Genomic DNA, 26,749 nt, shown 5'->3' on the forward strand with positions numbered 1-26,749 from the left:
TTTAAATAAAACATACCTTCCCACTAAACCAATTGTTCTTGTAGAATACTTGAATCGTTTGCTCTCAGATAGTAGGTTCCCATTACCTTCTGAGTGCTGGGTGAATGTGTTTGCTGGGGGAGGCAGCTGGTCTCTCCTAAATGTAAATCAGATTTCATCATGTCCAGCTTGGAGAGAATGTGGCATATGGCAAATGAATACACAGCTGCCTGGTGAATTTTTCCACCAAGAATTGGTCTAATACTTAAATGCAGAGTGAATAAAACATTTTCTAAATAAGAATATTATGTTCGGGGGTGCCTGGGTGGCCCAACTGGTTAAGCATCTGACTCTTGGTTTTGGCTCAGGTCATGATCTCAGGATTCCACACTCAGTGCAGAATCTGCTTGAGATTCTCTCCCTCTCCCTCCCCCTCTGCTCCTTCCCAACTCAAGTGGGTGTTGGGTGCCCTATTGAGTTGTCTACATTGACCAAGCTAACCTGAAAATCACTTTTCAGTCCTTAACTTTATACTTCACCAATAGAGCTTTTGAAGTATTTGTGTTTTTCTTTTCATGAAGAGCTCTAAAAGTTTTTTTGCTTAGACTCCAAACTAGGAAATTAATTTAAATAGCATTACTTTCAAACTAGACTTCTGAAAGCCTCCATACATCATCATTAAATCTAAATTGGTATTTTTTTCCTTAAAAGATGCAACTTTTAAAACCAGTGTCATTTCCTATGTGAATATAACTAGATTGATTCATGAACTCCAGGAAGAATTACCACTAGGGAAAAAGACAGACTAAAGGAGCACTGGCCGTTAAGCAGATAAAACATTTTAAACTGATAGTAATCCTCCTCTTACAACATGTCTTTGTGCTGACTGATATTTATACTCATTTTCCAAAAGTGAATTGCAGATCGATGAAGAATACATTCAAAACTCAATTCACTAAAAGAAAAAAAACAATGGATATGTCTATTTAAATATACTCTGCAAAACTGAAAAATGTTTTTCTAATAATAATATAAATGAGATAATGTAAATAATGTCTCCTGAGTTTTAAGTGGCACACAATATTTTTGGTTCCCAGACTGACTACTGTCATAACAGAAAATAAAATAGAACTAGAAAGAGCCAGGCATTGGCAAATATCCTTTCATACAATTTTTAAGAAACTCAGAATAACTGCCCCTTTATTGGTGTGAATTTTCCTTGAGGCTCTCTTGATTACAAGTAACGGATCCCACTTCAAATTAGCTTAATCATGATGGGAATTTTTCATATGATGCAAAGGTATTTGGTGGGAACCCAAGAGCCAGAACTAGCTGCTAGGAAGTTATCAGGAATCTGGAACTTGGTATGTATGTGTCTTTCTCCAACCCCCTTCCCCTTCTCCCTGCCCTAAGCTGGATTTGTCTTTTAGTGTATCTGCATGCATGTAGCCAAATCAAGGTGTTCCAGCAACTTAGTTTAGACGTCCAGGTTGAAATAATACAGAGAGAAAACCAGTAAGTGTCTCTCACTTGAAGGTCCAAATTTTTAGAAAAGAGACTGATTGGCCCAGCCATAATTAAGTGTCTACCCCCGGCCCAATCAACGATAGCCAGGGGTAAGGTTATGCAATGCAAACGTGGTTGCTGAGAATCTAGTCCTAGCAGGAGAGGAACAGAATGAGGAGAAAATGAGGATATGGATTATAGATACACTCCCCCAAAAGTTGTCTGTTCTTCCTTTGGCGCACACACACACACACACACACACACACACCTACCTTTATTCCTCTTTATTAAGAAGTCTCCCTGCCATACATGATTTATCTTATCCACCTTCTAACTATAGGGAGATAATCCAATCAGTCATATCTAACAACTGAAACCAAAAATGTCATCAGAAGGCCCCTCTCTTCATAGTGAATGATCTCCAGATTTGTCCATTTTCCTTCTAGGTCAGACTCAATTTTGTTCAGACAATGCTTTTTCCCATTCTGCAATGCAATGCTTAAATGGCAAAATTAGAAAGCTATCAGAACCATGAACACTCCCACATAGAAAAAGATGCAAAAAGCAAAAATATTCACTGCAACACCACATATTGGTTATCAGACCACAGAATATATTGCATCCCACAGGAAAAGGATTACAAGGTAAAGGGTAAGATAGACGTATTTTATGGGCATCCATTGGTGTTGGGGGGGGGTTCTTTGCTTAATCAACTGCTCTACTACCTCATAATGCAAATGAAGGAATTCTTTGGGTATGCCACCCTGAGTGACTCAGCCAATCAGTTCCATATTCTTTCTGTAGCTCTGTTCATTGTACCCTTCTTTATTGATACAGTTTCTCTTTTAGTGAAGATTCTTTTGATTGCAAGACACACACTTCAAGTTAGCTTAGGGAAAATTTAAGTTAGAAGTTTAAGGGAAGGGTATAGAGATGTATCAGTTAGCTTTTACTGAATAACAAATGACCCCAAAACTTAATAACATAAATGACACCCTTTATTTAGCTCAACTTTGAAAATTGGCTGGGTAGTTTTTAATGGCCTCAGCTGGTCTCTGCTGAGATTGTTCATGCATCGGTACATGACTGGCAGGTCAGTTAAAAATCTAGTATGTTCTCACATTTCTGGGGGTTGGCAGGCCATCAGCCAGTGCAAAGGAAGCAGAAGGACAATGTAGTTCTCAATATCCAGGGAACTGGATGAGGTGTCTTCACATCGTGGTCACAGGGTCCCTAAAAGAGCAATGGAGAAAACTGCAAAGTTCTTGAGACCCAGACTGAAAATTAACACAATTCCATGTCTGCCATGTTCTGTTGGTCAAAGTAATAAGGTCAGCCCAGATTCAAGAAATGGAGAAACAGGGGGGAGGTTAAGATGGCGGAGGAGTAGGGGACCANGAGGAGTAGGGGACCCCTTTTTCAGCCGGTCCCCTGAGTTGAGCTGGATAGGTACCAGACCAGCAGGAACATCCACGGAATCAGCCTGAGACGCAGGAAGATACATCTGGATCTCTACAAATGAACATCTCCAGCGCTGAGTATCGAGGTACGAAGCGGGGAGCCGTGAAACCGCGCACAGATATTGGAATCTAAACAGAAGGGGGAAGGAGCCGCCGTGTCAGGGTGCCAGGAAGCGGTAGCCACCTACACGGGGGAGCGGACAGACCGCGGACCCGCACGCTTGAGACAGCAGGCTGAGAAGGGAGCTCCGGGAGCGCACGCGGGACGGCTGGCGGTTGGCGGGCCACCTGCACGGGGGAGCAGGCGGACTCGCGGTCAGCACCCGTGAGACACCAGACTGAGACGGGGAGCTCCGGGAGCCCGCGCGGGGCGGCTGGCGGCTGGCGGGGTTGGAAACACAAAGGACAGAGACGTGCCGGCCCTGGAAGTGAGGGCTGGGACGCCGGGTGTGGGGCGCACAGCCCGGGATGCTGCAGGGTTGAGCAGCACCAACAGAAACAGAGTTAAAGTGGCCAGAACATCAGTGGAGAACGATCCGCGATCCCTCTGTTCTGAGACAGAGGCTGAATTTCAGCCGCTGCTGCTCTCTCAGAAGAGGCATAGCAAACCGCCAGGGAAAGCCGCCAGAGAACAAAAGCCCGGAAATACCGGCTCACAGGGTGCCCATCCCCATCCCCCCTCGCAAGGGACACAGAGACTCTACCCAAACAGGGTTTTCTGAGTACCGGCAGGCAGGCCCCTCCCCCAGAAGGCAGGCTGAAAAATCAAGAAGCCCACAACCCGGAGCGCCTGAGTGGCGCAGTCACCAAGCACCTGTCTTCGGATTAGGGTGTGATCACAACGCTCCGTAAGGAGTCCTTCATCGGGCTTCTCCACCGGGAACCTGCTTCTTCCTCTCCCACTCCTCTGCTTGGGTTCCCTTTCTTGCTGACTGTCTCTCTCTCTCTCAAATAAATAAATAAACTCTTTAAGGAAGAAGCCCACATCCCTAAGATCTCTATAAAACAAGGGCGCACGGCCTGGGTCCCAGTCAACACTTGGGCTCTGGACAACCCTGCAATCTCTCTTCATCAGAATGACGAGAAGGAGAAGTCCCCCCCAGCAAAGAAAAGATAATGAGTCTGTGGCCTCTGCCACAGAATTGGCCTCGGCCACAGAATTAATACATATGGATGTATCCCAATTATCAGAAATGGAATTCAGAGCAACAATGGTCAAGATGATGAGTAAACTTGAAAAAAGCATCAGAGAAAGCGTTGCTGAGAATATAGAATCCCTAAGGGCAGAAATGAGAGCGAATCTGACAGAAATTAAAAACTCAGTGGGCCAAATACAGTCAAAACTAGAGGCTCTGACGGCCAGGGTCACCGAGGCAGAGGAACGCGTTAGCGAATTGGAGGATGGGTTAGTAGAAGAAAAAACGAAAATAGAAGCTGGTCTTAAAAAAATCCACGCCCACGAATGTAGATTACGGGAGATTACTGACTCTATGAAACGATCCAATGTCAGAATCATCGGCATCCCTGAAGGGGTGGAGAAAAACAGAGGTCTAGAAGAGATATTTGAACAAATTGTAGCTGAAAACTTCCCTAATCTAGCAAGGGAAACAAGCATTCGTGTCCAAGAGGCAGAGAGGACCCCATCCAAGCTCAACCAGGACAAACCTACGCCACGGCATGTCATAGTGCAATTCGCAAATATTAGATCCAAGGATACAGTATTGAAAGCGGCCAGGGCAAAGAAATTTCTCACGTACCAAGGCAAAGGTATCAGGATTACGTCAGACCTGTCTACAGAGACCTGGAATGAGAGAAAGGCTTGGGGGGGCATTTTTAAAGCTCTTTCAGAGAAAAACATGCAGCCAAGGATCCTTTATCCAGCAAAGCTGTCATTCAGAATTGATGGAGAAATAAAGACGTTCCAAAATCGCCAATCATTAACCAATTTCGTAACCACGAAACCAGCCCTACAGGAGATATTAAGGGGGGCTCTATAAAGGTAAAAAGGCCCCAAGAGTGATACAGAGCAGCAAGTCACAACCGATACAAAGACTTTAAAGAGAAATGGCATCATTAAAATCATATCTGTCAATAATCTCTATCAATCTAAATGGCTTAAACTCTCCCATAAAACGCCACAGGGTTGCAGATTGGATAAAAAGACATGACCCATCCATTTGCTGTCTACAAGAGACTCATTTTGAACCCAAAGATGCATTCAGACTTAGAGTAAGGGGATGGAGTACCATCTTCCACGCAAATGGACCTCAAAAGAAAGCTGGAGTAGCAATTCTCATATCAGATAGACTGGATTTTAAACTAGAGGCCATAGAGAGAGATACAGAAGGGCACTATATTATTCTTAAAGGAAGTATTCAACAAGTGGATATGACAATTATTAATATATATGCCCCCAACAGGGGAGCAGCAAGATACACAAGCCAACTCTTAACCAAAATAAAGAGACATATAGATAAGAACACAGTAATAGTAGGGGACCTCAACACCCCACTATCAGAAATAGACAGAACACCCTGGCAAAAACTAAGCAAAGAATCAAAGGCTTTGAATGCCATACTCGACGAGTTGGACCTCATAGATATATATAGAACACTACACCCCAGAACCAAAGAATACTCATTCTATTCAAATGCCCATGGAACATTCTCAAGAATAGATCATGCTCTGGGACACAAAACAGGTCTCAGCCAATACCAAAAGATTGAAATTATCCCCTGCATATTCTCAGACCACAACGCTCTGAAATTGGAACTCAACCACAAGGAAAAACCTGGAAGAAACTCAAACACTTGGAGGCTAAGAACCATCCTGCTCAAGAATGACTCGATAAACCAGGAAATCAAAAAACAAATTAAACAATTTATGGAGACCAACGAGAATGAATACACAACGGTCCAAAACCTATGGGATACTGCAAAGGCAGTCCTAAGGGGGAAATACATAGCCATCCAAGCCTCACTCAAAAGAATAGAAAAATCTAAAATGCAGTTTCTATATTCTCACCTCAAGAAACTGGAACAGCAACAGAGGGACAGGCCTAACCCACTGACAAGGAAGGAGTTGACCAAGATTAGAGCAGAAATCAATGAATTAGAGACCAGAACCACAGTAGAGCAGATCAACAGGACTAGAAGCTGGTTCTTTGAGAGAATCCATAAAATTGATAGACCACTGGCAAAACTTGTCCAAAAACAAAGAGAAAGGACTGAGATTATTAAAATTATGACTGAAAAGGGAGAGGTCACGACCAGCACCATTGAAATTGCAAGGATTATTAGAAACTTTTATCAACAGCTATATGCCAAAAAACTAAACAATCTGGAAGAGATGGAGGCCTTCCTGGAAACCTATAAACTACCAAGACTGAAACAGGAAGAAATAGATTTCTTAAATAGGCCAATTAACTATGAAGAAATTGAGTCAGTGATAAACAACCTTCCAAATAATAAAACTCCAGGCCCAGACGGTTTTCCTGGGGAATTCTACCAAACATTCAAAGAAGAAATAATACCTATTCTCCTAAAGCTATTTCAAAAAATAGAAACAGAAGGAAAGCTACCAAACTCATTCTATGAGGCTAATATTACCTTGATCCCCAAACCAGGCAAAGACCCCCTCAAAAAGGAGAATTACAGACCGATTTCTCTAATGAATATGGATGCCAAAATCCTCAACAAGATCCTTGCTAATAGAATCCAACAGTACATTAAAAGGATTATCCATCATGACCAAGTGGGATTCATACCTGGGATGCAAGCATGGTTCAACACTCGCAAATCAATCAATGTGATACATCATATCAACAAGAAAAGACTCAAGAACCATATGATCCTCTCAATTGATGCAGAAAAAGCATTTGACAAAATACAGCATCCTTTCCTGATTAAAACCCTTCAGAGTGTAGGAATAGAGGGTACATTTCTCAATCTCATAAAAGCCATCTATGAAAAGCCTACTGCAAGCATTATTCTCAATGGGGAAAAGCTGGAAGCCTTTCCCTTAAGATCAGGAACACGACAAGGATGCCCACTCTCGCCACTATTATTCAACATAGTACTAGAAGTCCTTGCAACAGCAATCAGAAGACAAAAAGGGATCAAAGGTATCCAAATCGGCAAAGAAGAAGTCAAACTGTCTCTCTTTGCAGATGACATGATACTCTATATGGAAAACCCAAAGGAATCCACTCCCAAACTATTAGAAGTTATAGAACAATTCAGTAAGGTGGCAGGATACAAAATCAATGCCCAGAAATCAGTTGCATTTCTATACACGAATAACGAGACTGAAGAAAGAGAAATTAGGGAATCCATCCCATTTACAATAACACCAAAAACCATGCGTTACCTTGGAATTAACTTAACCAGAGACGTAAAGGACCTATATGCTAGAAACTATAGATCACTTTTGAAAGATATTGAGGAAGACATAAAAAGATGGAAAAATATTCCATGCTCATGGATTGGAAGAATTAACATAGTTAAAATGTCCATACTACCCAGAGCAATCTACACTTTCAATGCTATCCCGATCAAAATACCGAGGACATTTTTCAAAGAACTGGAACAAATAGTCCTTAAATTTGTATGGAACCAGAAAAGGCCCCGAATCTCCAAGGAACTGTTGAAAAGGAAAAACAAAGCTGGGGGCATCACAATGCCGGATTTCGAGCTGTACTACAAAGCTGTGATCACAAAGACAGCATGGTACTGGCACAAAAACAGACACATCGACCAATGGAACAGAATAGAGAACCCAGAAATGGACCCTCGGCTCTTTGGGCAACTAATCTTTGATAAAGCAGGAAAAAACATCCGGTGGAAAAAAGACAGTCTCTTCAATAAATGGTGCTGGGAAAATTGGACAGCTACATGCAAAAGAATGAAACTTGACCACTCTCTCACACCATACACAAAAATAAACTCCAAATGGATGAAAGACCTCAATGTGAGACAGGAATCCATCAAAATTCTAGAGGAGAACATAGGCAACAACTTCTATGACATCGGCCAGAGCAACCTTTTTCACGACACATCTCCAAAGGCAAGAGAAATAAAAGATAAAATGAACTTATGGGACTTTATCAGGATAAAGAGCTTCTGCACAGCCAAGGAAACAGTCAAAAAAACTAAGAGACAGCCCACGGAATGGGAGAATATATTTGCAAAGGACACCACAGATAAAGGACTGGTATCCAAGATCTACAAAGAACTTCTCAAACTCAATACACGAGAAACAAATAAACAAATCATAAAATGGGCAGAAGATATGAACAGACACTTTTCCAATGAAGACATACAAATGGCTAACAGACACATGAAAAAATGTTCAAAATCATTAGCCATCAGGGAAATTCAAATCAAAACCACACTGAGATACCACCTTACGCCAGTTAGAATGGCAAAGATAGACAAGGCAAGAAACAACAATTGTTGGAGAGGATGTGGAGAAAGGGGATCCCTCCTACATTGTTGGTGGGAATGCAAGTTGGTACAGCCACTCTGGAAAACAGTGTGGAGGTCCCTTAAAAAGTTAAAAATTGAACTACCCTATGACCCAGCCATTGCACTACTGGGTGTTTACCCCAAAGATACAGACGTAGTAAAGAGAAGGGCCATATGCACCCCAATGTTCATAGCTGCATTGTCCACAATAGCCAAATCATGGAAGGAGCCGAGATGCCCTTCAACAGATGACTGGATTAAGAAGCTGTGGTCCATATATACAATGGAATATTACTCAGCTATCAGAAAGAACGAATTCTCAACATTTGCTGCAACATGGACGGCACTGGAGGAGATAATGCTAAGTGAAATAAGTCAAGCAGAGAAAGACAATTATCATATGATTTCTCTCATCTATGGAACATAAGAACTAGGATGATCGGTAGGGGAAGAAAGGGATAAAGAAAAGGGGGGTAATCAGAAGGGGGAATGAAACATGAGAGACTATGGACTATGAGAAACAAACTGAAGACTTCAGAGGGGAGGGGGTGGGGGAATGGGATAGACTGGTGATGGGTAGTAAGGAGGGCACGTATTGCATGGTGCACTGGGTGTTATACGCAACTAATGAAGCATCAAACTTTACATCGGAATCTGGGGATGTACTGTATGGTGATTAACATAATATAATAAAATAAAATAAAAAAAAAAGAAATGGAGAAACAAATCTACCTCTTGATGGGAGCTGAAAAATATTATGGACATTTTTGCAATCTCCAGTGAGTGATATTTCAAGGAAGTCAAAGATAATATATATGGCCAGACAACACTGAACTGGGAACTGTACACCTCACAGAGCCTAGGAGATTTCAGTTTTTCTTCAGGCTATCTGTCTGCCTCTTATCATACAGTCTCTTGCTCTGCTTCTATCAATAAGACAACTAACCTTATTTCATGACTTTCTTCTCTTTGGTGTGTATATACAAGACCAGAGAAGATGGCCCCACATTTAAGTGACCTATACAGACAATAAAATAGTGTCTTTTGGTACCAATGGGCACATATTCACACAGTTCACCCACTATGTCTGGGTGGAGAGCCACAGAATATACACAAGGTTGCTGGGAGCCCACCCTGTGGAAGAAGGTGTGGGATCCTTCTCAGAGGGTGAGACCCAGGAGGCATATTCTATTACAGCATGTAATGACAAAGCCTGTGTGCCATGAAAAGCACAACTCTTCGAATGATATAAGTACTCTAATACCGAGTCAGTAGCAAGCAAGCGCAACAACAATTGAAAACAAGCTTGTCTTTTTCTTTTATCCCTTCTAAATCTGAGTTCCTGTAAATACTCTCTGTTCTTTTAAAATGTTGATAAACAATATTTAATGGGAGTTAAGTTTGGTCTGCTGCATATTTTTTTTAATTTACTTTTCTCCCTTTACCTTATCTTGGAACATCCCCTATTGAAAGATGTATTCCAGAGCACCATCACAGGATATGACTGAGAAATGAGTACAGCATAAACCAGAGCAAGTAGACTATCTGCTCCCTGATAGCAAGCTTGGTTTTCAGGAGCTTCCCTGAGCCATGTCTTATGATGTCATCACACTTACCTACAATTTCTAGAGGTCCAACAAAGAATCAATTTCCCTGGCAGTCTTTTGGGGGCAAACTATCTCTTGCTGGCACCACTGTTTATTTTCTACAGAGTGATTTAGAGGGAACATGGGCTCCATACAGGTTATCTTCCCATCTGCACTTACCAATCATGGGACCTCAAACAGAGCCTCCTCTCTGTCAACTTGTCACATGCAAAATTTAGATTTAAAATATCTGCTCTTGCTGGTACTTCATATGGTGTTTATTAAGATCAAATGAGATCATGTCTACATGTGGTAGCACCTTGAAAACAGTAGAATGTTTTCCATTTGAGAAAAATGGAACTTTTCTCACAGACACTTCGTAGTGAGATCCATTGTCACAAGTCATTTTATGCCCAGTATCATCATACAGAAGTTAAAATCCCACCCTGGAAATGTAGGTGACCACATGTAGAATTTTTGCTCTACCGCCCCAGCAGTCTGCTGCCTCTTGCACAGTTTTTGAGGTTTTTCCTCTTAGCCTTCCTCTTTAAGTAGAAACACTTGAATAAGTCCATCAGAATAGGGTTGAAGGTGTGCAAATTTAACAAAGTTTGGTTCTCCCGGAAAAAGCCTCCAGAAAGCTTGCCAGTGGGTTCAAAGATGTTTTGTCACACTGGTTTAGTTTAGAAGCCCTTTAGGCCACCCATCTTCTGATATCTCTTCATAGTTTTCTCCTAAATTTATCATTGTCTTCTTGATTTCCTTTGAATTTTTCTTTAACAGATCATGCTTTCCCATCCTTGAAGTGACTCCCAAAGTGTCAAGAGGACAACCTTCAAATTATGTTCTGGATATAGTAACTTTGCCTTTTATTTTTCATTGTTACATTTGAAATTTTCCCCCTACCCCAATATTTTATTTTGATAAATGTCAAATCTACAGAAAAGTTGAAAGACTAGTACAATGAGCATGAATATATCCTTATAGATTCTCAAATTATTAACATTTTCCCACATTTATTTGTCTTCTGATTTTTCTCTCTCTATATAGATGATAGATAGATCAATGGATAGATATAGATACACAAATTAAACATAAATACATTGTACATATTGATACATGTCTATATGTGTTTAAACCCACACACATATGTATAGGTTGAACTATCTGAAGTGACAAGATATTCTGGGCTCATCTTAGACTTTCTCTACACCAATTTGGAATCATCCATTTCTCCAAAAAGTACTGGGTTCTTTTAATGGAAAACAGTATTTAGAAACCACAATCTGAGCTTAGATATACTTGTTAATAGGGTGTCATTACTTCTAGGCCTTTCTGTTGATGGATTTGATGTGATTTGATTTGATTTTTTTGAGAGACAGAGAGTACAGAGGAGAGTGAGAGGAAGAGGCAGACTCCCTATTGAGTAGGGAGCCCTACATGGGGCTCAATCCCACAACCCTGTGATCATGACCTGAGCCAAAGGCGGACACTGAACAGACTGAGCCACCCAGGTGCCCCATTTCTAGGCCTTTTAGTGAACAGAATGAGGGTATGCATAATGTATTTATGTTTAATTTGTGTGTCTGTCTCTCTCTTTCTCTCTGTCTCTGAAAGGGAGTCAGAAGGCAAATAAATGTGGGAAAATATTAATAATTGGAGAACGAGGAGAACAAGTTTATGAGTTTATATCAATGTTTCCAATTCAAATGAAGCACCCTAGAGGTCTTTCTCACCATCCCGTTTCATATTTGTATGTATCTCCCTTCTTTCATGGTGAGAACTCATCAGTAGTTTCCAGCTACATACAGGTATTTACTCAGGTGTTCTGTCCTGCAGTACATACAAAATAGTTTCAGAAATTAGTCAACCAATACTACTGCTAACAATAAAATTTCTAAGGTCAAGGTTTCTTTGCAGTTCCTTTTTCCCCTTAGAATATATATTCTCTTGTATTATAGAACATGCGTAACTATATTACCAGTTTGATTATATACATTCATTTCTATTTACACTGAATTTTATAATTTTCTTTCTTCCATTATTTTTCAATTAACTATTTTTTTAACATTTGAATATTTGAATATTTACTGAGTTCAAAAGTCAAAACATATTTTCACAAAGTGTACTCAGAAAAGTAAGTATGCCTATTCTTCACTTCATCTTCAATCACTCCCCAGAGGTAACAATTTATATTTGTTTCTGGTTTATCTTTTGTGTGTGTGTGTGTGTGTGTGTGTGTGTGTGTTCACAAACTACAGATATATACTTCCATTTTGTCTTACACAAAAAGTAGCATATAAGAAATACTCTTTTATACATTATCTTTTTTTTCTCTGTATCAGTAAATCTTGGAAATAGTTCTGTATTAGTTTATAGAGATCATCTTATTGAGTCTCTTTTCATGACTACATGGTCACTTTGTGGATGAAACATAGGTTATTCAACCTATAACATATACAATAGCTTTCAAGTTGGTTCTAATATTTTACTTTTAAAATAATATTGCAATGATTAATGTTGTACTCTTTTAGAGGTAAATTCATAGAATTTAAATTTCTAAGACAATGGTTAAACATCCCTAGAAATGTTATAAATATATATCAGCAGTGTGAGAGAGTGATGTTTTCTCTCAACATTTCCTGATAAAGTATATTGCCAAATTTTTAAATTTTTGCCAACCTGCTAGTTGAGAAATGATATTTCCGTACAACTTTTTTCATTTTTCTTATTGTGAGTAAATTTGAACATGTTTTCCTATGTTTAAAGGTCATCCACATATCTTTTCTATGAGCTGTCAGTTCATGTCTTTCACCCATTTTTTATATTGGGCTTGGGTCTTTTTCACTCAATTTAGGAGTTCTTTTGTATTACAGAGATTACACCTTTATCTTCAACAGGTGCTACAAAATATTCTCCCTATGTGTTTGTGTATATCTGTGTTTTGCAATGTAACTTCTTAATGTAGTCAAATTTATTAATATTTTCTTTCATTGCATCTGGATTTTGAATCAACATTCTCAAGGCTTTCATTTTTTTCATTTTCATTCTCAAGTTATCATTTTTTCAGTGATTATAGATGCCACTTTGATCATTATCAAAATTTCCATTTGTACCTGAGTCTATTTGGGGGTTTCTATTCTGTTTCACTGGTCTGTCTATTCATGCATTAATATAAATATGATTCCTTATCACCTGGATTTCACACAACAGCCAAAAGAAATGTTTGAAAGAACTCTTTGTGTGGAAAAGAAAGACCATAAGCAAGAGTAAGAAAAGTAGGAAAAACAAAAGCAGAAAAAATAAATATATCTATAAAAATCAGTCCAGGGATTCACAAAATAAAAGGATGTAAAGTATGACACCATATACCTAAAGCATAGAGGGGAGAAGTAAGGAATGGTTTCACATTTAAGTGACCATCAACTTAATATAAACTGCTATATGCAGAAGAGGGTATATACAAACCTAATGGCAACCTCAGATGAAAAAGCAGTAATAGACATGCAAAAAATAAAGAGGAAGGAATCCAAGCATATTACAAAACAAAGTCAGTAAACCATGAGAGAAAAGAGCAAGAGAAGAAAGGAACAGAGAACTACGAAAACAACCATAAAACAGTAACAAAATGGCAATAAGTACATACCAATCAATATTTACTTTGAATGTAAATGGACCAAACACTGCAATCAAAAGACATAGTGTGATGGAATAGAGACCCCAGAAATAAACCCACGATTATATGGTCAATTAGCATTTGACAAGGAAGCAAGAATACACAATGGAGAAAAGACAGTCTCTTCAAAACATGATGTTAAGAACACTGGGGGTGATGGGTAGTAAGGAGGGCACGTATTGCATGGTGCACTGGGTGTTATACGCAACTAATGAAGCATCAAACTTTACATCAGAATCAGGGGATGTACTGTATGGTGATTAACATAATGTAATAAAATAAAATTAATTAAAAAAAAAAAGAACACTGGGCAGCTACATACAAAAGAATGAAACTGGACCACTTTCTTACACCATGCACAAAAATAAATTCAAAATGAATTAAGTACCTAAATGTGAGACCTGAAACCACAAAAATCCTAGAAGACAGCACCTTCTCTGATTGGCCATCGCAACTTTGTTCTAGATAGGTCCCCTGAGGCAAGGGAAACAAAAGGAAAAATAAAGTATTTGGACCATATCAAAATTAAAAACTTCTGTCCAGCAAAGGAAACGTTATCCCACCTGGTAATCTTCACCAGTTAGATTACCTTTATGACTCACCTGAGGCACATGTTTGGTTATCATAGGCATTTTTTAAATTTTTTTATTATATTGTGTTAGTCACCATACAGTACATCCCTGGTTTCTGATGTAAAGTTAGATGATTCATTAGTTGCGTATAACACCCAGTGCACCATGCAATACGTGCCCTCCTTACTACCCATCACCAGCCTATCCCATTTTGTCAAGCTCTGTGAGGCACACTGAGGAGAGGATGGATCAGGTGCAACCACATCAGGAAAGTAGGAGTTGATGAACGGCCAGACTGGTGTCCGAGGAAAAGAATTCGAATAGGTTTTAACATCTCTCTGGGTAATTTGGGACAAGTGACTTAATCTTCAAGCCTCAGTTTCCCCTCTGATTCTCTCCCAGCCTTACAATTTCGTAGGAGTTCTAATCCCAGACACTCTGCTGATCATAAGACCCCTCTCCTAATGCCTACTGTTAACCCTATGTGTCTTCAAATACACTACCGCTGCTGATTTTATTTCTACCACTTGAGTACTGGAAAACCCATATTAAAAAAACATTGATTTTCTCCACAACGGTGAGTCAGAAAACAGGTTCTGAATTGCTTTACACATACACTGGATGTTTATCTAATTATAAATGGAAATAATACTGTGCCAGTGAGAAAAACGAAGCTAGGAACTATCAAGAGAATCTGGTCATATTTCCAAATACCATTACATTCTTTAATATTTTGGCTTCAAATAAGCTTCTAATAGTCGGGGAGTTGATTTTTCTTTTTTAATATTCTTGCCGCTCACTTGATTCAGAAAATCTCCTGTTGCTATGGAAGTCAAATGGGCTTTTCATCTGTTTTAAAATCCTCTCTCCGTGCCTTTACAATTAGAAGTCAGACCTAATTATAATGCTAAGCATCTGAGTGTGAGATCTTGTATGAAATAAAGAATACTTTTTCTGATTCAGTTTATTATTCTACCAGACTTTAACTCTTTCCCATTCTTTCACATGCTACTTGAATGAGACTGAAGTGTATCTAAAATCAATTATATGAGTTTAATTTGCCCAAGCTCAGGGTAAAATTGTATTATTTTTTTCCTGAGCATCTGGTTATTCTAATTAATTTTCTCTTCCTTATCAGGGGATTTAATGATTCAATTCCATGCCCTTCTTTTTCCGAGTGCGTCTGAGCGGTATTGTTAGCCAGAGTTGTCTCCATGGCTGTTATGCAGCTCTGACTTGGGATGAAGAAACTGAAGTAGCGTGCTGAGCAGGCGAAGAGGGATGAGGTCATGCCACTGAGCAGTGACTGTCACCTTCACTCTGCCCTTGGTTTTGTAATGTAACATGTGCACACACAAATGCATGCCTCCTTATAGGTATCCTTATGTTAGAAATGGGTGGCAAGTGAAGATGAGGGAATATTCCACATTTTTTAGCCTAGTCTAAATTCAGCTCCTTTGCAGAGCTTGATCTGAGTAACCCTTTAAATATGAGCCCTCTAATTACTCCAGATTCACTTAACACTTGGCTACTTATGTGCCTGTGCTGTCAAAGCAAAGTCACAGGCTGACATCCACACAGGGAAGACAAGTTACAAATGCATGGACTTGTGGCACAAGATCCAGGCATACATGCTCATGACTGGCATTCAGGGAAATGTCAGACCTGCTTTAAAAATGGAGAATATGATGTGAGTGCCTGGAATTAAGAATGGAAACATATTAAATCTGAAATGGTGTGTATAACACCTGTCCACGGAAAGTGTAAAAATGTCCCTGGTCCACTGCAATCCCCAGTGGGTTTGTCTACTCTTCTAAGGTACATGCTGGGGACACGGCTCAGCTTCAGACACTGAGCATCTGCCAATACTGAAAAATGTGTGGGAAAACAGATACATGAAGGTGAATACATCCCTGTGGAAGGATACTATCACCACCAAAAACTGCACTGAGGCTAATATCAATCGTGCAGAAAGCTTAAATCAACAACCCATCCCTGTGCTTCCGGTTTGCCTTTAGTTCCCAAGGCTAAATCTTTTTTTTTTAATGTTTTTTTTATTATATTATGTTAGTCACCATACAGTACATCCCTGGTTTCTGATGTAAAGTTCGATGATTCATTAATTGCATATAACACCCAGTGCACCATGCAATATGTGCCCTCCTTACTACCCATCATGAGTCTATCCCATTCCCCTACCCCCACCCCTCTGAACCCCTCAGTTTGTTTCTCAGAGTCCATAGTCTCTCATGCTTCATTCCCCAAGGCTAAATCTTCTAAGTACGAATGCCTTCCTGTGAGCATTTTTTCCATGTACCTTTCTTGATGACAGAAAATGGGCAAAGAAGAAAGGAACATAAAGCAGGTGAGATTTTATTTGCACATGAAGGAGAATTGGTTAGTGATGAAAAACAGAACAATTTAAAAGTGGTTGTGTGATCTCCTACCCTTGGAGAGGGAACACATAAAGAAAAAAATTTAAAAAGAACATTTGCCTGAAGTTGTTTGGGTCAGAAATAAGGATCAAATGCAAATCATCTTAACTCATTGTGAAACTGGCCAGACATTGATATAAAGAGATTAATATAATAATTTATCCTGTAAGTACTTGTCAAGCATCTACTATATGCCAAACACTATGTCTAGCAGTGGAAACACAAGGAACACTCTTTTCAAGGACTTCATAATCTTAGGGGTAAGACAATGAGACAGCCAAATTACTATACAATTCAAGACATAATTCTAGAAAATCCTAGAAGGAAAGTGTGCACAGGGTACTATGGAATACAAAGGAGAGGCACCTTACATGAGCCAATTCATGCTACAGAAGGCTTCCTAACAGTATACAGCCTGCCAGTTCTAAAAATCATCCATGACTTTGATCTAAATCATCATTAATTTTGAATAAAGCTCACATAGTCATCTGTAGGAATAAAATAATAGGCACTGGAATCATATCTTTGGGTGTGGGATAGGTTGCACTATTAGCACATAAGACAAAAATTAAATATATTTACAATTATTTGTAAAATTCTTGCATGTTGTCCATAAAGTACTATTACATGAACATATGCAGTTTTATGTTATAATTATGTTCAGTAATAAATATGCATAAATATGTGGTCTAAGCAGTAAACGTAAGAATCATATTCAGCATAGCACGATGCTCTCAATGTGAGAGAACCAAGGAAAATGTGATGGAGGGTCATACACTCACTTAGTGATATAGCAGAGTCATTCACAGTATTTAAATGATTTCTTTCTGCCTCTGTATATATTTTTTCAAGCATGAGTAGTTAGAGCTGCCTAAGTTAAATAAGCACATGGTGTGGTTACACTGTATTACTTGGACTTTTCTTAGCAACAGTAATAAATTACAATTTGAAAGAAAGCCTTTGAAGTATCTTAGGCAAAAGATATATATGATCTGAGGAGAAACTAGAATATCTCTTCACAGTACCTTAAATTCTCTTAAAGCTGATTCACGGTATTGAAAAATCAAATGAAAAAAGGAATAAAATAAAACTTTACAAATAACAAATGTTTGTTAATTTTAGTATCCTTACATATTCCTAATGCTCTGTTAAAAAAAAGCATTTGTTTTTACATATTTTAAATAGGTAATGGAATATATAAGACTGTATTGCTTTGGATACATTTAAATGAAAACAGATTTATTTTGATATATCACTAATTTAAATGTACTGGAAGCTACGTTCCTTGCAGCTATTCAAACATACACATTTTTAGATGGCAAGTTAAGAAGGGCAAGGGGTACAATTTTTCAAAATTCTCTTAAGGGGTTTGTAAGCAAAATAGTAAGATGATCCCTGACGCACAGTAATTCAGTGCTATCGACTTTTCACTGATGTCGACAGAGGTCCCACCTTAGTTCCCTAAAAGTTAAGTGTTAAGTAACATTTACTCCTGAAATCATGAAGAGTTAACTTCATATGCAGGAATGATAACTTTCACATAAAACTATTGCTGATAATTTAAAATCAGTGAATGAAACAACATGGTACCATTAAGAGAAAAGAGAAGGAACATCATTGGAAACATAGTCTCCAAATTTCCTGTGCTTCATCCGCCCCCGGATTGTGTCGTTCAGGCTGTTGGTTCAGAACCAAATCCGTTCAATTAAAATCACCTTCTGCCTTGTTTCCGTTGCCTCTACAGGCCAAGTTCTCCATCACTGCACCCGCTCCATGCCCCACTGGCAGCCTTCCAGGCCAGTCCTGACCTGAGGGACTCAGCCTCTTGGGCTTCTACCCCTTGAGGGTTGCAGTCTGAGGTGGGGGGTCTCCATCAGTCCTAGAGTGTTCACTGTGCTCCTACCCAAAGTGTGACCAGCGCTACCCACTGCCTCCAAGCAGTTCACCACCCTCTATAGGAGTGCTCCTATCCAATAAAGAGGCTCCTCTCCCTGGCATGGAATGTATACCACTCCCTTCACCTCCTATGAGTCCCAGTTCAGAGATTCTCAATGATTCTCAACTGCAAACGTCAGAATTCCTTAGTGCAGTGTTTCCTAAACATGCTCTTGTGTTTTATTCACCTGGGAAGTTTCGGTTTTGTTTTGTTTTTTAGTATCAGTGTCTGGCCCTGCCCCCATAGATTCTGATTTAATGGTTCTGGGGTGGGTTACAGTCATCAGCATTTTGCAGAAGTTCTCCAAGTAGTTCTAATTTGCATCATAGCCAGGGTTAAAACAACTGCCCTAGTAAATTTCACAAATAATCCCAGTATGACCTTCTCAAGTAATCCCAACAGCCAGGCCAGTCCATCCAGGGGTTCCCAACACACATGCACACACACAAACACAGACACCCCACTAGCTGTAAGTAAATAATTCGAGGAATGATTACAAATAGGTGGTCTTTCTCTGAACTAAGTAGTTTTAACCAATAGTCTTTCTCAGAAGACAGTAAGGGATGAAACGATGGGGTGGTTTCATAATTTTCCAGACTCTCAAAAAAAAAATGAATAAAGGAAATCGTGGAATTTAAGAGAGAAAAATGATATACCAAGAAAAAAGAGAGAGGGGCGCCTGGGTGGCACAGCGGTTAAGCATCTGCCTTCGGCTCAGGGCGTGATCCCGGCATTATGGGATCGAGCCCCACATCAGGCTCTTCCGCTATGAGCCTGCTTCTTCCTCTCCCACTCCCCCTGCTTGTGTTCCCTCTCTCACTGGCTGTCTCTATCTCTGTCGAATAAATAAATAAAATCTTTAAAAAAAAAAAAAAAAAAAGAGAGAAAAAAGTCAGGTGACGTAATTGGGTCCAATGGAAAAAAAAAGAGATACAGGGGAATAGAGAAAAGTAAGGAGGGAAAAATTTAGATTTTTAAGGAAAGATAACCTTCTTAAATTAACAGACTTACAAATAAGGGAAATCTTCCAAGTATTAGCATCATCAAGTGACTGAGATCCTATGGTGTAATGAAAAGTGTGTAAGTCTTAAACTAAAATGGACAAATTAAATCTCATCTCTATCTCTTTCTAGCTCTGAAACCTTGGGCTATTGTGGCAGATTTTCTAAAATGCTCACTAGATTTCTCATCACACAAGTTCTCTTTACAAGGAGATGTTAAATCTTCTAATGAGAGGCGGGGTCAATGTTCTCCATCCCTTGGATCTGGGAAGGCCTGTGATTACAGTAGGCGTGGCACTACATGACTTCTGAAACTATGTCATGAGAAGCAATACTGCTTTTTTTAGCCCTCTTGAAACACTCCGAACGGATCCCAGTCACTCTGGTGTGAGGAAGTGTGAGACCACATGGAAAGGCCAGACACAGGTGTTCTGGTTCCAAGCTCCAGTTGAGATCTCAGCTAACTACCAGCATCAACTTCCAGGATAAACCCTTAAGTGATTCTAGCCCCCAGCCTGCCAGGCATTCCCAGCTTCAAGACTTCCTAGCTGAGGTCCTAGACATAGAGCAGCAGAAACAAAGTATACCTAATATGCTGGTTCTCAATTCCTGACCCATAGAATCCAGGAGTGTAACAAAATGGTCACCGTTTAATGCCCTTATGATGGGGGGTGGAGGTTGTTACATAGTAATAGATAATTGGAATAGCAAGTTATATAACTTTTCTAAGGTTTGGTTCAATGGTTTTCTAAGGTTTTGGAAGGTTGTGTTGAAAATTAGAAATAACATGTAATTTACTTGGCATGAAATAAGTGCTCAATAAAATATCAATTCATAATAAGGATTATTGTTCATTTCCATTAACCATTGTCTCTTTGAGACCCAGCCTCTGCTACCACTTTATAGTGGCCCTTCAGACTTGAAGATGCATGAGAACATGAACAAATACTTCTGTGTTACAGATGGTCTTTTAAACCTAACCATGCATAAAGACCAGCCCTTTGGTTTGAAGTGATACCAGTCATCTGCCCAACAATTCAATCATGGCTTGCTTATTTGATATGTTTTTCTGAGTGATATAATAAATATTTATTAAACAGTGTGCTATGCACAACAACACAGAAGATAGAACCCCTGCCAAAAGGAGTTAGTAATCTTATTAAGAAGACAAAATCATCAAACAGACCTGAGAGAGTTTCTAAATTATCCCTTCATTTTATATTTAAGGAAACTGAAAACTGGAAAAGTTAATCAAGTTGCTCAGTTACACATTATTAGCAGCAGAGCTGGGACTAGAACCCAGGACTGCTTACTTCCAATACTTCATTCATTCATTCATTCATTCATTCAGGAAACATTTGTTGAGCACCTCCCATGTTCCAGCCACTGGGATTCAAAGATGGATAAGAAACACTCTTGCCAAGAAGGAGCTCACAGTCTGATGGAAGATGCTGTCACAAAAGCAGATAAGTATAGAGCTCAAGAGTGTTGCAGCACTGTAAGATCACAAGGGAGCAGAGCTGGCTCTTCTTTGTTGGGGAAAGGTTCAGAAAGGAGATGATGTTTAGACTGAGTTTTAAATGCTCAGTAGGAGTTTGCCAGGCAGAGAAAAGACATTTCAGGTAAGAATAATCAATTTCTGTGACGCTTCAAAGATATAAATATGCATTTTCATCACTCTGAAGTTTCTGAAACTCAGCTCTGTGGACGTATTCTTAAAGGACCTAAAGAATTTTTATCCTTTTAAAGGGTTAATGTTTTATTCAGGCTTATTAAACCAACATACTTCCTCATAACCAAAAACAATACCAGATACATAAAATGTACGTCTTCTCTTGAGAAACGTGTATTATCTGAATTGGAGGGGCTCTCAGAGATCATTCTCTCAGCCCCCATGTACACATGTGCCATTGCTGAGAACTGATATAGCATAATGAGCAGGAAGACTCTGAAAACACAGACATAGTCAAAGAGCAAGAGCAATTACAGGTTAAAATTAGGTTATTATTCCCTTTGATGCCCTTCCCCCATGGCGTATCACAAAATGTGAAAGCAAAGGGAAAGGGAAAAAAAGAGCAAATGGGAAGACTATCCCCTCTAGCCAGCCTATCACAGTTATAGTATGGTACTTGAAAGAAGAAAAGACATTTCAAAAGGGCACCATTATTAATGCCACCAAAAAAGAATTGGAAAGTTGCAGCTTAAATCATTGGTTTTGTGCCAGTTCTCTTTTTTATATAAATATCAATTTTCACTGTGAGTTATTGCACCTTAATTTAGTTAGGAATACATTTTAAAAATGGCTTGCTAAAAGGTGTGATTCAATGGAGGGAAAGTATTATCAAGAGGTGCAATGATCCATAAATAGCTATTATTATTATTTAACATTCGTTAAACACCCACAGTGAGCTAAGCACCGTACTAAACTTCAGAAAGATATGGTTCTTTCTCTGACAAGGAAAGATTAAATACACAGAAGATAAGAGACCTTAAATCTACTTAGGATCTGAGAAATGTATTTTTCTACTCCAACTTTTCCTTGCTTCCCTTGTCAAATTAACATAATTCACAATATTGGACGAGGACTAATGATAGTTACTCCTTACTGTGTTCAGTGTTTTATATTTTACAAAGGGTTCTAAATGCATTTCTCATTAGATTAGATGGCAGATGGTCTCCGGAAGATGTAAGCACTAAACAGAGATAGTTTCAAGAGAAGACCAAAAGCTTGGAGGGGTCAGCTGTCCTGTCAGAGCATCAAAGGACAGTTGTGCTTTGCAGGAGAGAGATTTTTCAGATAGGCAATATTTCAGATAGGCAGAAAACACCTCTCTCTCCCACCTCTGTCTTTCAGCTACCAGTTTTCCTCCCTGGAGGCAGTCATCATAACAAATTTCTTGCGTATCCTTCCAAAGATGTCAAATGCATTCACTAGCATACAGTTTACACATGTGGCTTCATACTGCACACACTGTTCTGCACCCCACTTCTTTCTCTAATGATATATTTTAGAGATTAATTCATTCTGAATTATCATGTTTAATGGTTGCATCATATATTAGGTATAAACGTACCATAATTTACTTAACTAACCACTCTTAAAGGATGTTTGGGGTTTTTGGTTTGTTTTGTTTGTTTCTGCAAACATCTGCTGTTAATAATGATTCAATAAATAGCCTTGTAGAAACAACTCTGCAAGTATACATATATTTCCTATAAGGGAATTGCCAGGCCAAAATGTACATGAATTGGTAATTTTGATACCCGTTGCCGAATTCTCCTCTGAAAAATCTATACTGATTAAAATTCCCAGAAGCAATGTATAGAAGTGCCTATTTCCCCCCTATCACTAACACAATATTATCAAAATTTGTAATCTTTGGTAACATGGTAAGTGAAAAATAAGATCTTGTGGTAGTTTCATTTTCCTTCCTTCTAATTATGAGGCTGTTCGAAAATTTTTTCAAGGTTTAAAAACATCAGTATTTCCTTTTCTGTGCACTCTGTTTATACCGTCTCAGGTTTTTGGGTTTTGGTTTTTTTGTTTGTTTGGTTTGGTTTGGTTCTTTCTGGAATAGTTGTTCTTTTACTGATTGATTTTTGGGAATTCTTCTCATAATAATGAAATTGGTCCTTAGTACATAATCTGAATTGCATGTATTTTCCCTAGTATGTCATTTGTCTTTTTAATTTTTTAATGATATTTTTTGCCTTACATTATTATCTAGTTTTAATAAATGAATGAATTAACCAATTTTGGTTTACTTCATATTTGTAAAAGTATGTATTAATACAAGATTATTTAAAAAAGAAGCCCCTCATTTTCATTCAGTACTATGATTTTATAGGTAAATTACTAGTCCATTTGTTATTTAGTTGATGTGAGATAAGGATCTAACTTTGTTTTTTTTTCTTGATGGCTACTAAGTGGTCCAAACTGCATTAATGAATAATTCACCTTTCCCCCACAATTTGAAATGCCACTTCCATCATATATTAAATTCTTTTATAGAGAGTAGTGCTATGTTAAGACTATTATTCAGTTTAGGGATCTAGAAATTCCTCTGAGTCAATTCACCACAGTTGGTGCTAAATATGACCTACTGAATCCAAGTAGACGTGGGGGGCAAGGAACACAGAAAAGGTAATATGCAGGGAACAGGCAGAATGCCTAGCTGGAATTAAGATAGCAAACAGGGAGGCCCCTGGGTGGTTCAGTTGGTTGAGCGTCTCTTGGTTTTAGCTCAGGTCATGATCTCAGGTCATGATCTCTGTTGGTGAGATCCAGCCAAACTTGGGGGCTCGGGATTCTTTCCCTCTTCCTCTCCCTCTCTGCCCCTCCCTCTCTCTCTGCCCTGCCCTCCTGCAAACGCCTGCATACACACATACTCTGTCAAATAAATGAATGAATTTAAAAAAAAAAAAGCAAACAGGAACAAAAAAAAAGTCAAGATAAAAATATGAGGGGAAAAGAAAAGAAGATTCCAAAATAAATGCTTTAATGATACACAGGATAATAATAGGAGACCTCTTCCAGTTGCCCTCATGATAGAATCCAGACTCCATTACGTGAACTCTCACAACTGTCTCATCTGGCTTCTGCCTATCCATCTAGCCCAAGGCATGTTCCCCTTAAATCTTCTTTCAGGTTTCAGCTGACATAATATTCGAGACTGAGTCGAACATTCCTCTTGTGTGTCTCTGCAGGTTTCTGTACTTCAGAGTCTAGCGGTCTAGTTTCTTAACGCTTTCACCTCCTTTGTGGACATCTTTCTTCACTCCCCAGCTTTTGTAGCTCTTTGTCCTGGTAACTAAATTTCTCTCCGTGTGTGTGTGTGTGTGTGTGTGTGTGTGTGTGTGTGTAAAGGAGGAAGGAGGGAAACTTGTGATCTGTAATTAGCAACTGGTGCTTTTTTTTTTTAATTTTTTTGTTTGAGTATAGCGGACACACAATGTTACATTAGTTTTCGGTATACAGCGTAGTGATTCAACTACTCTGTATGTGATGTTCTGCTCACAGTTGGTGCTTCTTATGAGAAAGGCTGAACCTGTTCCAGCACAGCCCTCACACTCCGGCTTCTGCACCCACTACTTGGTCAGAAACTCCCAAATATGGTTTTCCATCGGGCCCATATGCACAACTGTCAGCACAGCAGCAGGCCCTAGAGCGGTTTCCATCTCACAGAGGAGCAGACTGGGCCAGAGTCTCCCTGGACAGCCAGCTCATCAGAGTATCCTCCAGGGCAGTGTTTGGCAAATTATAGTCCATGAGCCCAGTCTGGCTCCCTGCCTGTTTTTCTAAATAAAGGTTTATTGGAACATACACCTACTGTGATAATAATAACTACACATATCAAATACTCATTCTTAGAACTGATTATTTCACCCTTTTCCTCATGTAGGCTCAATGCTCTTCAGAATCTTTACAGATTATAAAAATCACACAGAATTCTCTAAACTCTGAAAGAAAGACATCGTGGCTATAAGAGATTACTCTGAGTTCTGCAAATAAAATTATGTTTTTATTCAGCTTCTAATTATCTCTGCTGATGAGAGAATGCAAAGTAGTGGATAATCGAAAGTCATTTATATGTGCTTGGGGACCTTGTTCTATGACGAGTTCAGTAGTAAATTTTCCTTCTTAATTGCATTTTGCCTACGGTGGCACCAAAATGAGTTTGGATTGCTTGAGCATATGTTAACTGGGTGATAAAGACAATAATCATTGTGCTGGACAGGAACAGAAGCCATTTAAGAATGTTTTAAAATTTTACTTCATATAATCCTCAAAGCAGATAATCCACAAAACAGAGGGGTGAATGTCAACTGAGTATAAGAAATTTTTTGTTCCACTGCATCATTACAATTTTTAATGTATCATTATAATTTTTTATTTTGCAATAATTTTTTAAAATCTTACCTACATTAGTTAATAGGACTTTCATTAACTGTAAAATTTTGTACCACTTGAATAATTTCATGTTTCAATTACCATCTTCTTAAAATAGCTCTCAAGTGATGGCTAAAGCATTATTCATTCTATTCATAAGTTAATGTTGTTTAAATTATATTAGTGAAATATATTAAAAATTTCCTTATGCATTTTTTCCACTTTTCATATTTTTAGCTATGCAGGGTTTAAAGGCCAGGCAGAATATATGAATATGTGGGCATTCTGAGAAAAATAATTTACCTGAACTAGATAAAGCAAACCACTTTTACAAGAATCTGGTACCCTCATTATGTTTGGTGGTTGTGTACAATGATCTATTATTTCCAGATGGCAGTTTTCCCATTTCTATAAAAATCCCTGAAATATTTATCATTTGACTCAATTACACTTTGAGGTGTTATCTTAGGAAAATAACTAACACAAAAAAAGATGTCTTTGTAGCACTATTTATTATAGGGGGAAAAATCTAAATTTGTAGCAATAATAGCATATCTATAATTTCAGAAATCATGTTTTCAAAGATTACTTCATGTTTTGGCAAGATGGCTACAACATAATTATTAAGTAAAATTAAACACACACACACGTAAAGAATTATCCCATATATCTATGAGTGTGTGGGGAGTGGGGCAGGAGCTGGATGGGGGAATATGGAAGAAAATTTGCCAGTGAAGGGCACCGAGGTGGCTCAGTCGTTTAAGTTTGTGACTCCTGATTTCAGCTCAGGTCATGATCTCAGGGTTGTGGGATCAAGCCCCAGATCAGGCTCCATGCTGGGTGTGGAGTCTGCATGAGATTCTTTTTCACCCTCTGCCACTCTGTCTGCTCATACTCTCTCTACATTAATTAGTTAATTAACTACTTGATTAAATCTTTTTAAAAAAAAAGAAGAAGAAAACTTGCCAGTGGTTATTATTAGAGTTGTGGGATAATGGATAATTTTTACTTCTTGTTATCAACCTTTACCATCACAAATTTCTGTAATGCATACATATATCTTTAATAAGAGTGAGTTTTATTTCAATAGCTAGATGCTGGTTCCCAGAGCAGGTAGACTACGGAAACAGCCCTTTTTAGAAAATGCTTTCTAAAAAGAGGCTGTAAGACGAAAGCTTGTTTTACAGCTGCTATTTCTCATTAGCCAGTTCGTTATCATTGCTGTACTTCACAGCTCGGTCTA

General features: G+C 38.8%; 1 protein-coding gene across 4 annotated transcripts in view; it reads left to right on the forward strand.

Moving 5' to 3' along the window:
• HTR1E (5-hydroxytryptamine receptor 1E) overlaps nucleotides 1–26,749 on the forward strand; it is a 76,493-nt gene that overhangs the window by 16,110 nt on the left and 33,634 nt on the right. The window contains exon 1 of one of the 4 annotated variants that reach the window (XM_034670753.1): nucleotides 21,071–21,238. The exons of the other annotated variants lie outside the window; for them this stretch is intronic. The gene's annotated coding sequence lies outside the window, so the exon portion shown is untranslated. Of the gene's footprint in view, nucleotides 1–21,070; nucleotides 21,239–26,749 lie in introns of those variants that run through there. 4 annotated transcript variants of the gene reach the window in all.

This window comes from Ailuropoda melanoleuca, chromosome 10, assembly GCF_002007445.2.
Source record: "Ailuropoda melanoleuca isolate Jingjing chromosome 10, ASM200744v2, whole genome shotgun sequence".
Taxonomy (NCBI): Eukaryota; Metazoa; Chordata; class Mammalia; order Carnivora; family Ursidae; genus Ailuropoda; species Ailuropoda melanoleuca.